The sequence below is a fragment of the Pseudophryne corroboree genome, chromosome 11 (assembly GCF_028390025.1).
Source record: "Pseudophryne corroboree isolate aPseCor3 chromosome 11, aPseCor3.hap2, whole genome shotgun sequence".
NCBI classification, from domain to species: Eukaryota; Metazoa; Chordata; class Amphibia; order Anura; family Myobatrachidae; genus Pseudophryne; species Pseudophryne corroboree.
This window is the reverse complement of record NC_086454.1, coordinates 276,855,039-276,870,818: the sequence shown is the minus strand read 5'-3', so window position 1 is coordinate 276,870,818 and position 15,780 is coordinate 276,855,039.

Sequence of the window (15,780 nt, the reverse complement as noted above, 5' to 3'; positions counted from 1 at the left end):
ATTTATACAGATATTTCCCAGGATAATCTCTTGTTATGCAATGTTTGATCAATCTACCTTGTTTTTCTTATTACTATTGATGGGCCTGCAGTAGTGAGTTATGCTATACATCTGTACAAGGCGTTCCATACTGTTTCTGTTCATGCTGACCTTTCTTGTTTTATAATCAAGTAGATTGAACCTGAATCCTGTAATATTACACTGGTGAAGCTGCAAGGTTTTTCTGAGAATAATGGGACTCACCTGGTACTCAGGCTTAAAGAAAAGCTGTTGGGAAATATCCATTCCATGCTCGCATTTACTAGCTACAGTACAACAATTTCAAAAATGTAAATTATCTGCGAAATGTAAGAGTTTTGACAGTCACCAAGGAGCAGACTTCCTGCTGCAAAACAGCTGCTGTGCAACTGGTGTGTATTGTATTATTGTGCCAAATTGATTTGAAATATGAAAGTATCTGTTTTCATTTGCCTTACTGAAATCTATTGACACATTGGTGGTCATTCCGAGTTGTTCGCTCGCTAGCTACTTTTAGCAGAAATGCAAACACAAAGCCGCCGCCCTCTGGGAGTGTATCTTAGCATAGCAGAATTGCTAACGAAAGATTAGCAATTCTGCTATTAAGTTTTTCCTTGCAGTTTCTGAGTAGGTCCAGACCTACTCCTAGATTGCGATCACCTCAGTCCGTTTAGTTCCTGGTTTGACGTCACAAACACGCCCTGCCAGCCACTCCCCCGTTTCTCCAGCCACTCCTGCATTTTTACCTGGCACGCCTGCGTTTTTTAGCACACTCCCTGAAAACAGACAGTTTCCGCCCAGAAACACCCACTTCCTGTCAATCACACTACGATCAGCAGAGCGATTGAAAAGCTTTGTTCGCCCGTGAGCAAAATAGCATAGTTTTGTGTAAAATTGCTTAGCGCATGCGCCCTGCTGTGCCTATTAGCAATTCTGCTAAAAATAGCAGCGAGCGAACAACTCGGAATGACCACAATTGATCATTAATTTCAAGCTGATGGTTTCTGGAACTGTGCTTCAAGACTTTCAGAGTGGGAAAAATATCCAACTTTTTTACTTTTGCAAATATTAATCCAAATTTTAGTTATTTGAATATTTCTGCCTGAAAAATGTAGATGTCTATTTTTCATATATATATATTTATTATTTACGAATTAACAACAGGCTTTTCTAGGACAGTCTGTGAAGATATATGCATGCATGTTCCATTGATGAGTGTGTGGTAAGATTAAATGGCCAGACTTGGACCACTATTGGGTAAAAAAAAAAAAAAAATAATAATAATAATTAAAAAATAGGATTTTGTATATACTTATTGTCTGCAGATAATGTCCGCACTCACATCCACAATGGTGCTAGTTTATGGGGTACTCCACTCATTGGTTGTCTGCTGTGCTGACCTCTACTCTTTTGTTGCTGATCTTGAGAATAACCCTTATATACTTATATACAATGAGACAATATAGTCATCACTCCACCCCTGCCCAAATGTAATTACTTGCCCAGGTGCCCTCACAGGGTTTGGCAGATCCACATCATATAGTATATAGTATATACAGTGTATCCGGAAAGTATTTACAGCGCTTCACTATTTCTACATTTTGTTATGTTACAGCCTTATTCCAAAATGGAATAAATTCATTTTTCCCCTCAATTCTATACACAATACCCCATAATGACAACATGAAAATAGTTTTTTTGAGATTTGTACAACTTTATTAACAATAAAAACCTCCGAAATCACATGTACATAAGTATTCACAGCCTTTACTCAATATTTTGTTGATGCACCTTTGGCAGCAATTACAGCCTCAAGTCTTTTTGAATATGATGCCACAAGCTTGGCACACCTATCTTTGGGCAGTTTTGCCCATTCCTCTTTGCAGCACCTCTTAAGCTCCATCAGGTTGGACGGGAAGAGTCGGTGTATAGACATTTTCAGATCTCTCCAGAGATGTTCAGTTGGATTCAAGTCTGGGATCTGGATGGGCCACTCAAGGACATTCTTAGAGTTGTCCTGAGGCCTCTTCTTTTATATCTTGGCTGTATGCTTAGGGTCGTTGTCTTGCTGAAAGATAAACCGTTGCCTTATTCTGAATTGAAGAGCGCTTTGGAGCAGGTTTTTATCCAGGATGTCTCTGTACATTGCTGCATTCATCTTTCCCTCTATCCTGACTAGTCTCCCAGTTCCTGATGCTGAAAAACATCCCCACAGCATGATGTTGCCACAACCATGCTTCACTGTAGGGATGGTATTGGCCTGGTGATGAGCGGTGCCTGGTTTTCTCCAAACATGATGCCTGGTATTCATGCCAAAGAGTTCAATCTTTGTCTCATCAGATCAGAGAATTTTGTTTTTATGGTCTGAGAGTCCTTCTGGTGCATTTTGGCAAAGTCCAGGCAAGCTGCCATGTGTTTTTCACTAAGAAGTGGCTTCCGTCTGGCACCTCTACCATACAGGCCTGATTGGTGGATTGCTGCAGAGATGGTTGTCCTTCTTGAAGGTTCTCCTCTCTCCAAAGAGGAATGCTGTAGCTCTGACAGAGTGACCATAGGGTTCTTGGTCACCTCCCTGCTAGAGCCCTTCTCCCATGAACACTCAGTTTAGATGGCCGGCCAGCTCTAGGAAGAGTCCTGGTGGTTCCGAACTTCTTCCATTTACAGATGATGGAGGCCACTGGGTTCATTGGGACCTTCAAAGCAGCAGATATTTTTCTGTACCCTTCCCCAGATTTGTGCCTCGAGACAATCTAGTCTCGGAGGTCTGCAATCAAATCCTTTGACTTCATGCTTGGTTGGTGCTCAGACATGCACTGTCAAGTGTGGGACCTTATATAGGCAGGGGTGTGCCTTTCCAAATCATGTCCAATCAACTGACTTTACCACAGGTGGACTCCAGTTAAGCTGTAGGAACATCTCAAGGATGATCAGTGGAAACAGGATGCACCTGAGCTCAATTTTGAACTTCATGGCAAAAACTGTGAATACTTATGTACATGTGATTTCTTCGTTTTTTAATTTTAATAAATTTGCAAAAATCTCAAAGAAACTTTATTCACATCGTCAATATGGGGCATTGTGTGTAGAATTTTGAGGGAAAAAATGAATTTATTCCATTTTGGAATAAGGCTGCAACATAACAAAATGTGGAAAATACTCCCGGAGTAAATAAAGACAGACCGCAAGTCTAGTGCATCAACTTTTCAATGTTACTTAAACATTTCATCAGGATAACAAGCATGTAGAAAACCACTCACCTAATTACCTCCATCTGTGTGTCCATGGTGGCAGCTGCACGCAGCATCCCATTCCATAAATGTCGACAGGCGCGCTGGCTTCAGCGTCACGGAGTAAAGACTGGAGCACCTAAACACATTAAAAATAACCATGTACAAAAAACTTAAAACAGTGAAAAAATACTATATCTACAATGTAGCCACTGAGAAAAGATACATACTGACAATAAGCAATAATTCTTATTAGACATATACTGTACATGCACTTAATCATAGGTTGTTGCAACAAATTTCATAAATATGCAACAAAGAAACATAAGACATAGAGACTAAACATGTCAATGGAAACTACCAATTATATTATATCTCTATAAAAAAAACCCAGAAAGGCCAGAATGTTCATTTAAACTACGGGAAGACAGTGCATCTAACAAAAAAATAAATTTTGGCTCTGCATTCATTAATAGAAGTCCACGATCACCACCTCTCTTGAGTGGAGGGATGTGGTCAATAATACGATAATGAAGTACTGATAATGAATGATGTGCATTTAAAAATGTGCCTTGCTACGGGTTGGTCACTATGTCCTGCCAAAACGATGTTGGTCCACCATTCGATCTTTAAAATTACATTCTGTTTTGCCCACATAATGCAGGCCACAGGGACAACTCAGTACATTAATTACAAATTTGGTGGAACATGTTAGACGATGACGTATCTTAAATTTCCTACCCGTATAGGAATGGCAGAATGTGTCACCTACCAACATGTATCCGCACGTTGTGCAACCCAGGCACTTAAAGCAGTCTGGGCGCTAAAGATTAAGGAAACTGCCATTTTGCGTATTGTCACTGTTGGAAACATTTACAGTAGTCTTAACCACGTAATTACATATTCTTTCCTCTTCTATATGCTGACATAATACGTGTTTTTGTTAATTTACTCAGATTCTTATCCACATGTATATGTGTGAAACTTAAAAATAATTCCTCCTCAACTTGAAACATAAAACAATTTGCAAAAGATGGTGATACATTACTACCCATAGAGCAGCCTTGAAGCTGCAAAAAAAAAAATCATTGTTAAACATGAAGTAGTTACATTGTAATGCTGCATTATGTGGGCAAAACAGAATGTACTTTTAAAGAACGAATGACGTGACATCGGTCCATCATTCAAGCTGCCCTTTTGGCAGGACATACAGATGGGACCACATTTATCTTGACTTTTAATAGGATTAACTGAGACTGGCCAGTCGGATTTAATCCCCTGTTGTAATGACTTAATCCCCTGCTGTTTTGTTCTCTGTATTGTAGTGGTTTAAAGGAACATTATGGCCTTTCTGTTTTTTTATAGAGATATAATATATTTGGTAGTTTTCATTTTTCAGACATGTTTATTCTCTATGTCTTTGGCTTCTTTGTTGCATATTTATGACAGGTGACTTTGGAATGGACATTTTTTGCAACAACCTATGATTAAGTCCATATATATGTCTAATAAGAATTATTGCTTATTGTCAGTATGTATCTTTTCTCAATGGCTACATTGCAGGTATAGTGTTTTTTCACTGTTTTAACTTTTTTGTACATGGTGATTTTTAATGTGTTTTAGGTGCTCCAGTCTTTACTCTGTGATGCCGAAGCTGGCGTACCTGTAATGACATCATCATTTACGGAACGGGATGCGGTGGGAGGCGCCATGGTCACACAGATGGAGGTATTTAGGTGAGTGGTTTTCTACATGCTGGTTATCCTGACGAAAATGTTCAAGTAACATTGAAACGTAGATGCACTAGACTTGCAGTCTGTCTTTATTTACCCTGAGAGTGCCGCCGACGGGAGCTGTATGTTTATGCTGGCCATTCTGCTGCCAGCTTTGGAAGGTACTGGTATTTCTTACCTTATTGGATGATGGATATGGGAGTGTGGTTGACAGGCTTTTATATATATATATATATATATATATATATATATATATATATATACATGCATTCGGCACTCCAAATACGTCTTTTACAATGCCTGGTGCCTTCTCAAACAGGGATAGCACCCCGAATCATATGCAAAGATGAACAAGCGGCACTCACAGGACTTACATAAATAATGGGACCTCAACCCATCAGTAGAAACATTTCGGTATTTATTCCAACCAGCCTGACGACGGTTGGAACAAATACCCAAACGTTGCTACTGATGGGTTGAGGTTTCATTATTTATGTAAGTCCTGTGAGTGCCGCTCGTTCATCTTTGCATTTATAGAACTGGCCTTTGAATATGAATGTATCAAACAATCCTGTTGTAAGTAGACGGACATGTATGTTTATACCCAGCCCATCCAGTGACTAGAGGAAAGATAGTTAGAGAACATCACTATAGATGGATTAAGTTTAGGTGATGGTGAATATACAATAAATAGGTAATAAAGGATAAAGGAATTAATAGGCACCCCCCGATGGATTTAACTATCCAATACAATAAAACAGATAAGTAATAGAATTAAAAATAGCACTAATTAGATAATACAATAAAACAGATAAGTAATAGAATTAAAAATAGCACTAATTAGATGGTAGAACTAATCGGGGTGGACTCTTAGGAGGAATGATTTAATATATTCATACTTATTAAATTAACTAATAGGCACCAATTAATTATTAACACATAATTATTATAACACTATAGGAATATTTTTCTTTATAGTCATTGAATATGGGGTTAATAGAAAACAAATAGGTAAAAATAAAATTAATAGGAGAAATAGGTACTCTCATTATCAATATTCAATAATCACTGAATAGATGAATTATTATAACCAAATATAGCACTTATTAGATTTAAGTATTTTGAGGGCACATCCTTAAAAGAAACATACAACCAATGGATCGGATTAAATTATACTTACCATTTTAACCACTAATAGTTCACACTCACTGATTAAATTTTAATAAGAGAGGCATTAGGAGCACATATGGGGTTAAAAGAAAAAACGTATACTTTAACAAATAGGTACAATACATCATTTATTGAGTATATTACACAATACATCAGATAAGGATCACATTTTTAGATGTAATAATAGCGGAATACATTAGCAAATAGCCACATTAGTTCCAGCATCACTCCCGTTGGATATAGCGGAAGTGATGTCAGTGAAACGCATTCGGAGGTGCCGTGGAACACATAAAGGAAAATGCATTCACGGACCTCTGTATGTAGATCGGTACATACGAAAGTATGCCTAATGGGTAGGGAACATACAGAGGAGTGGGGAAAGTGTCTGTAATTGTACCGTTCCATCAGTTACCACTGCCGCACGGAGCCGTTCACACCGCCGCATCACTTCCGCCCAATATACCGGAAGTGAGGGCAGTGGAACGCACGCCGGGGCCGCAGTGGAACGCATAGATAATTAATGCGTCCACCACTTATATTAATAGCTTTTAGCTTGAGCAAAGTCTCAAGCTATCTTATTAAGATATAAACAAACTGTAGGCACAGTAGAATAATAGATTTAGAATAGTTAGAAGTGGGAGACACACAGGAAGTGAGTTAATAAGGCTAAGGGTATATAAACCCACCTGTTCAGCACTATGTTACACTGCTGTTCAGGAGAGCCTGTCATTTCACAAAGTAAGTCACAATGTTGCATTTTTGGTGCCAGATATTGTAGCAGATTATGTACTTCACTGATTTAATATTTTCCATTCACACTGGAAGGCTGGGTTGATACTTAGATGCTTGTTCATAGTAACTATTTTTTTGTCACTGTAAAAACAGAGATTGATTATGGGAATTCCCTTTATGATTAAAGCCCGAATTGTTATCCTAACTGATCATATAATGAATGTAAAAGAGAACCAATTTCTGTTGTATATAAAATGATGTTAAATAAGTCCTATACAAAAAATGTTAGCTTATAATGCATTTAGAAAAATACTATAAGGTACCATTAATTCTTTTATAGGCCGGATCATTATAAGTGTGGTTGTAGCTGATAGTGAATACTGCAGTACAACCCCCCAATTTGCACTTTTATGAGGGTATGTATGATCAATTCCCCCCCCCCCTTTCTTTGAAGTAATATACCATCAATCCTCATAGAGGAGAAAAAAATGATCCATATTTATACATAAAGTTAACATTTGTATTATAGGCTGGACCAATGGTGAATACTGGTGCACTCAGCGCTATTATTTATATGATTTTAATTCCTTGGTATGTATTAAGAATCATATGTCACTTATTTAATTTTCATTTGATTACATGTATTTTATATATGGATCATTGTATAGATATACATGGTACTCTTTCCATAGGAGTCCTTTAATTACGGTAATATTACACACACTGGCAACAGTATATTACCAATATTGTCATGTTTACGGACTCTTCTCATAATTTAATTATTTTTGGTAATATTACATACACTGGCAACAGTATATTACCAAGATTATCATGTCCATATACAAATGTATTATGACCACTAAGGAGAGATTTAATATTCACCAATTCTTATTTATTTTGACCCCCTACCCCCTCCTATAGCATTGGAGTATTAATCACTTTAACTCTTACTATGATATGGTTCTTTCAGATTTTACTTGTGGGAACAACATTACCATTAAATCGGTCTTTTTCCCCCATAACTCTTCCAATATCTATTGGTATGTATATAAACACTACTTTAGATTATGATCACCATGGTATGTTGTATATAAATGTTCATTTGATTTATATCTATTACCTAGACAAGAACTCCTGATGAAGTCATTTGGGATGAAACGCGTCGGGTATGGTTTTTCTGTGAGAACATCAGACATCCTGTATAAAATATCATTGGATGGAACACACTGATTATATCATGTCTTCTACAAAATTGGAATCTGTATTTTAAATATGTTTGTTATTTTAATTTTATGTGGTAATCTATGTTCACTAAAGTATATTGTGCATAGATAATATGTGAATAAATCAATTGTTTTTAATCACATTGTGGTCAGAATCTGGAAGAGTATTCCACATAATCAACATATATAGCTCCCTTAGACATTCTGTGTTTTATATATATGTTGTAGAATGGACCGGCACTCTCCTGGCTTGCTCTTTTACCCCTGTGCCTTCTGAGACAAACTTGCAGATTCCCAAAATGAAGACAGCGGCACTCGAGGATTTAAATGTATGAAGAAGTGTAATCAAAGCATACAGGTAGCCAACGTTTCGGGGCTCACATGCCCCTTTGTCAAGGTGTGTAACTCTTGACAAAGGGGCATGTGAGCCCCGAAACGTTGGCTACCTGTATTTAAATCCTCGAGTGCCGCTGTCTTCATTTTTGGAATCTATATATATATATATATATATATACATATATATTGTCAAAATGTATAAGTGTGCGCTCATGTGGATCAGATATAATCTGTAGTAAAATATTAAAATATTTTCTTATAATTAAAATATTTTCACATGCATTCCTCAGAAACGTGGGTGGCAGCTGATAACAAATTATGGCGATTAGAATGTGTAAAAAATAGAAGTAATCAGCGCCTAATAATGCCCAGAAAATGACAGTGGGGACATAGAATGAAATTTAGTGAAAAAAATGGGACAAACACTTATATCAGAGAGGAATCTTCAGTCCTCAGACCAATATCATCACAGTGATATGCAATAGAGAAAAAGAAACAACCTATAGTGTGTACCGTTTAAACCTATACGTACTTATAGCATTTTTCTACTTAGTGAGTGTTAATTGGAAATGCTCCCAGAATATCACACTCCACAATAGTGTAGTAGAAAGATAATTTTTCACATTTAATTAAGTACATAAAATATATCCATGGTTTAAAACGAGCCGGTATCGCACGTACAAGAAACAAATGATATAGAAGCTTATCTGTCCATAAAAATAGGGTCCAGGATATCTCCCTTCACATTTACTTTAATACATAAATTAAACCCACGGTTTAAAATGAGCAGGTATCACACATACAAGAAACAATTGATATAAAAGCTTATCTGTCCATCAAAAGAGGGTCCAGGGTAACGCCCGACGCGTTTCGTCCTAATGCAAAGGACTTGATGAAGACCTTTGCATTAGGACGAAACGCTTCTATACTTCTATTTTTTACACACACACACACACACACACACACATATAAAAACAGTGTCATTTGTTGCACTCACTGTTCAAAAGAAGCAGCTGGGGTGTCTTCCTCACAGAATACATACATGGATGGGTTCCTTGGGGTATGTTTTGCATAGTACTCCTTTTACACTCAAAGATCCAGGCAGCACTCCACGGACTTTTCAAATCAGCAACAGTGTATTCATCAAGGTTATATCAAATGGTGTGCCTGGTTCGTTGAGTGCAAAAGGAGTACTGTGCAAAAGGTACCCCAGGGAACCCATCCACATATATATATATATATATATATATATATATATACAATCCAATTCACAGGCGGCACTCATAGACTTCCAGAAGATTTTTTTTTTAAAAACCTCAGGGTGTGTCTGTTAAGGGGCCGCTTTGAATCGGAATGGATATAATTGTGGGCAAGCACCCACTGGAAAGGCACTGGAGCAAGTTGTTTGCTTTGGAAACCGGTGTGCTGGGGCAATAGATTTATATATTTATATATATGCAGAGGACTGCACTCAGCGGACTTATTAGAGAAATTGAAACAGGCTCCTTTATCAATGTTTCAGGTTTATTTCAACCTGTCATCAGGATACATAACAAAGAAAAAATGCCACTAGTCTTAACTTAAACATCCCATGGAGGACACACCGGACGCCCGCAGGGTATCTAGCTCTCGGGTTAAATATATTACAGTGACCCCCAATATTTATATGTCTATATGCTTTGGGGCTCTTTGTACGTAGTCACATTTTTTGTGATCACTTATACAGTGTGCATGTACTGTGCATGATATTATTAGAGGTGTGTTTGCTATTGTGTACCTATATTGTGATCTTTTTCTTAAATATGTGTTACTTGTGGTATTTTTTAGTACTTGTGTGGTAATATTAGGTTACCATGTAAATGGAGGCCGCTCCCAGCGTGCACTGCACCGAAAGAGGTGAGGCCGGCACCGCTTCCTGGGACTGTGGGGATCCGTTGTGTTCACCATGGGATATTTAAGGTAAGGCTGGTGGCGTTTTTTCTTTGTTATGTATCCTGATGATGGGTTGAAATAAACCCACAACGTTGATAAAGGAGCCTATTTGATTTTCTCTAATAAGTCTACTGAGTGCCATCCTCCTCACATATATGAAATTCCTTGATTGGCACCTTGACAAGCTATGCTATTGAAGGGAGTGGCAACCATCTGTTTTTCATCATATATACAGTATATATACGGTCTATCTATCTATCTATCTATCTATCTATACAGTGTGTGTGTATATATAAATATATATATATATATATATATATATATATTTATATAGAGAGAGAGAGAACATAGGGGTGGAGCAGCACTCCCCCTCTTTTCCACACAGGCTTCAGTGCCCTCTGGTACAAATGTAATAGCCACGTAGAAGAAACAGCGGCACTCGGAGGCTTAAACAACTTGCTGTGTATTAACAAACATTAAAGGACAACAGCGTTTCGGGACTGGCGCGAACCTTTGTCAAGGTTGATTGCAAAATAACATTTTCCGCTAATGGAAAAAAACCATGTGCAGTGCAGGTGGGGCAGATATAACATGTGCAGAGAGAGTTAGATTTGGGTGGGGTGTGTTCAAACTGAAATCTAAATTGCAGTGTAAAAATAAAGCAGCCAGTATTTACCCTGCACAGAAACAATATAACCAACCCAAATCTAACTCTCTCTGCACATGTTATATCTGCCCTACCTGCACTGCGCATGGTTTTGCCCATTAGAGGAAAATGTTATTTTGTAATCAACCTTGAATTAGGCCCTCAGGTTCGGTTACATGGTGGTGGACATGATTATACTTCTATTTGTGTGATTGGCAGCCCCTAGCACTGGCTTTGCCTATCACATTGACCAAAAGATCAGGAAAGAAAACAGTGAAGTTTGGAGAGGTGAAAGATGAATGTTGAGACACTAAATGAAAGTAGGCAGTGGGAACAGATGGAAGAGAAAAAAAAGGTTAATATATATGGGAAGGAGGACAATGGTAGGCATGCACACAAAGGGAGATGCAGAGAGAAACACCTGGAGGTACTGCATTGGCTTCATCCCCTATAAGCCAGGTAGGGCTGAGGGAATGGCAGAGGAGTGGCTTCCTAATGGAATTGCTCTCAATGCTAATTGCTTATCCTGGGATTGCCTATCTGATTGTGATTAGCAGATAGCACTTCTAATAGGAAACCACTGCCAGGGCAAATTCACTGCCTCACTAGGGGTGGCAGATTTTATTGCAGCTCCTAGATAAAATATGCCACTGTTCACTTTTAATTCTTAGATTCTGCCACTACCTAAGGTTGATTCAGGAGATACTCAATCCAAAAATGAAGCCTAAAGTTCTCCCGATAACTACAATTAAATCCCAGTTATCATTACTCAAATAATAACATGTAATACCGATATCCTCAATGCCGCAGCCAGGCTCATCTTCCTCACCAAACGTACTACATCCATATCCCTTCTCTTACAAGCCCTTCACTGGCTCCCCTTCCCTTTCAGAATCCAATTCAAGCTTCTTACACTCACTTACAAAATCCTCACACACTCCTCTCCCATTTACATCTCTGACCTAGGGGGTAATTCAGATCTGATCACTGCTGTGTGTTTTTGCACAGCGGGCGATCAGATCCTAACTGCACATGCATATGCGCCGCAATGCACACACGCGTCGGACAACAACAGCGGTCATCGCCTGTCAGCGACGGGATGGTGTGAAAAATCTGTTCGCACGGGCGTTCGCAAGGTGATTGACAGGAGGAGGCCATTTGTGGGTGGCAACTGAGCATTTACAGGGAGTGACCATTACCAAATATTTTCAGAGAGGGTGTCTGACGTTGGCTCCAGCCCCGATCAGCCTGATGTAATCGCACTGGAGGAGTAAGTCCTGGGCGCACAGACTGCACAAAGTGGATTTTTGCAGCTCAGCTACACATGCAGTCAAAAACTTGCACAGCGAATTTACACTCCCTCGGGAGGCGGCAACTATCTGATCACAGGACAGCAAAATTAGCAGCCCAGCGATCAGATCTGAATTAGGCCCCTTATCTCCCTTTACACTCCCACCCGTCCTCTTCACTCTGCTAATGCATGCTGCCTCTCCTGGCTACTTCCTCTCGCTCCTGCCTCTGTATTTCTCTACATCTCCCTACCAGACACTCCACCTCTCTACGAAACTTTAAATGGGCCCTCAAGAACCATTTTTTTCACCAAACCCAACCAACTATCATCATATCCTTCTGTTCCACTCTCACTGTCTACCCCATCTGTGTCATCCCTGTCTGTCTGCCCTTTCTTTTAGAATGTAAGCTCTTATGAGCAGGGCATTTTTCTCTCATGTGCCTTTACGTCTCTTACTTAAACCATCTTTTACTCCATACTAACTTCAAAGGAACTAAATCCCTTGGCTTTCTGCCACCCTAATACTTCAGTGTCATCTGCTGATGCAGATTTGTTTATATACCCTATATATGTCCTATATTGTGTCTTGAACTGTAAGTCACTGTTTTCTTGTTTTATTTGTTTATGCACTCTGTAGCTGGGTGCTGCAGATCCCTTGTGGCACTATATAAATAAGTGATAATAATAATATATATCATAGACTAGCCAAATCTACAAGCAAAATGGATCTGATAAGAATCACAGAGACCAATCTTAATAAAGTGTCAAATGAGAAAGATATTCACAATGCCTAAATAATATGGAAAAACAAATAATAAAAATGACATACAAACATAGTCTCAGGCAAATAATTTTCCTTACAACAAAAAAAAAAGAACACTTAATTCAGCAGTATCACTTATACCCCTTTCAGACAGAAAATGAAATTACCGGGTGAAGCAGTTGCACCCGGTAATTTCATGAAATACACAGGTCTTTTTTCTGTGTGAAAGGGTAAACCCAGTTGAAATTCTGGGACTTCGACCCTGGAATCTACCAGGGTTGGAGATATGGGAATTTCGACACCGGTTGACCTTTTCACACAGACAAAATACCTGTGCTGATCTGCAAATTATGAAATTCTCAACCCGGTAATTTGCATGTCTGTTTGAAAGGGGGGGTCAGGCAGGTCCCGGCAAAATGACCCGGCATTGAAATGCCAGGTAATTGCCAGGACTTTCAGACTTTTCTGTCTGAAAGTGGTATAACTGTACATGAATCTGTTTGTGGGGAGATGCAAGAAGATGTAATAATTCTCAATATCAGATTGGCTCCTGAGATTTGTGCAACGTTTCTGCATTCTACATGGAATTTTATGCCTACCTGGTCTATAAACACACCCCTCTGTTGGCTGACTGGCTTATGTAGATGCTAATTAGGTTAATGTCCCTTTGTTTAAGCCAACCGTCTGAGGTGAAAATAAGTAAATAAAATGGGATTTCGGTAATTACAGATGGAGCCACGCTCGTTGAGTATGGCTACATCGCAGGCGGGGGTGAGCAGCGTGCCTAGGCATGCCTGAGTCTTGCCCTGCCACGAGCATACACCGATGCTCCCATTCACTTTGAATGGGATGCATGCACGTCTACGACGCATGCGCGCCCCGATTGCTCACGGCAGTCCGCCTTGCCGGGCGCACCCAGGCACAGATGGAGTCACGATTAGCTTCGCTCCATCTGTATAAATAAATAATTTTTTCTGATTCCCGAGGGGACACTAGAGACATAGTACAATGGGGTAAAGCGGCATGGTTATTGGGATCTGTTCACAATAATAATTTAGAAGTGTGAAGTTCCACCCCCTCTATTACCCATCAACCCCCTGTTAGGAAAATGTAGACTGAGAGGAGATGGAGAATAGCAGGACTAAAGAGAAGAGAAGGTCACACAAACAACAACAACAACATATCAGAGACATACAACAGAACTATTTACTAGCCGGCAGGCAGACAGTAGTTCCGGACGAAGTCGCAGGGTTCACAATTTGTCTGCTAGTAACATTCGAAGGTCCAAGAACAAACTTCTCCGAGGCAAGTCAAGGTTTGCTGAAAGGTGGGATTTAGGGCTGTGTAACAGCTCACTCGGCGCGTAGGGATAAAATAAGGCACAATCTAGATTATACATTGTAAAAACACTACTCTCCATGAACCAATCCATAATATATTGGAAGAGGAATGCTAAGGAATATTTTAAGAGATCTGTAAAACCCAATGCACCCTCACGTCTGGGTAGTTGGAGTCTAATTTTCAAAATTCTGGGTTTTTTGGTTTGCCAGATAAACTTCCTAAACAATTTTGTGGCTTCAGTAATACTCGAAATGGAAAGAGTAATGGGCAACATTTGCATTATATAGGTGAGTTTTGGTAACATCATGGACCTAATGACCCCTACTCTACCCAGAAGAGAAAGGTAGGTTTTGCCAATTATCCAGTGATTTCACTAAGGCAAGTAGCACCGGTGGGTAATTAGGTTTATGCAAAAGTGAAGTTGTGTGAGGAACATTAATACCTAGATATTTTAAATGCATTGGCATTATTTTGATAGCGTTCAGTTGGTCTCTCGGCAGCAGAGAAGGCGAACGGGCCTTTAAGGATCAACATTTCAGATATGTTAACATTGATTTTATATCCTGAGAACATACTGAATTGTTTTATGATATGAAACACCATAGAATGGAGTGACTACGGTTAGATAAAAACAGTAACATATTGTCTGCGAATAAAGCATGACGGAGATCAATATTCCCATTTTAAATACCCTGATAAAAGGGGCAGTACCTCAAAGCAATAGCCAAGGGCTCTAAGGCCACAGCAAATAGGAGGAGCGAAAGTGGGCAATCCTGCCTGGTAGCCCTCAGTATGGGGAAGCCATCTGAAAGCAAGCCATTACGTATTATTTGAGAAGACATGGAAGTATACAACATGCGGAGGAATGAGATGACTTGCATGGGGAATCCAAAGTGTGTCAAGAAATCATATAAGAGGTCCCAGTGCACCATGTCAAATGCTTTCTCAGCATTCAAAGAAAGTATGGCCCTTGGCGTGTTTGACATGGTATACTGGGAGTCCTCTACCACTGCAAGGACCCTACATATGTTCACAACTGGGTTCCTACCCATGATGAAACCCGTCTGATCCTGGTGTATCACTGTGGGTAAAATCAGTTTCAAACGATCAGCTAAAATTTTTGTCAAGCATTTATAATCTAAATTAAGAAGGGAAATAGGGTGGTAGGAACCGGGATCAGACGGGTCCCTCCCCGGATTGGGTAATACACGCAGTACTGCGGGATTGAAATACGTTGGCATCTTTCCGGGGGAAAGTATGGTATTAAAGACTTTCGTGAGTATTGATGAAATTTTCGTGAAGAGTAGCTTATAATAGTCAGATGTAAAACAGTCCAGGCCGGGAGCCTTGCCCACTTTGAGGCCTAAG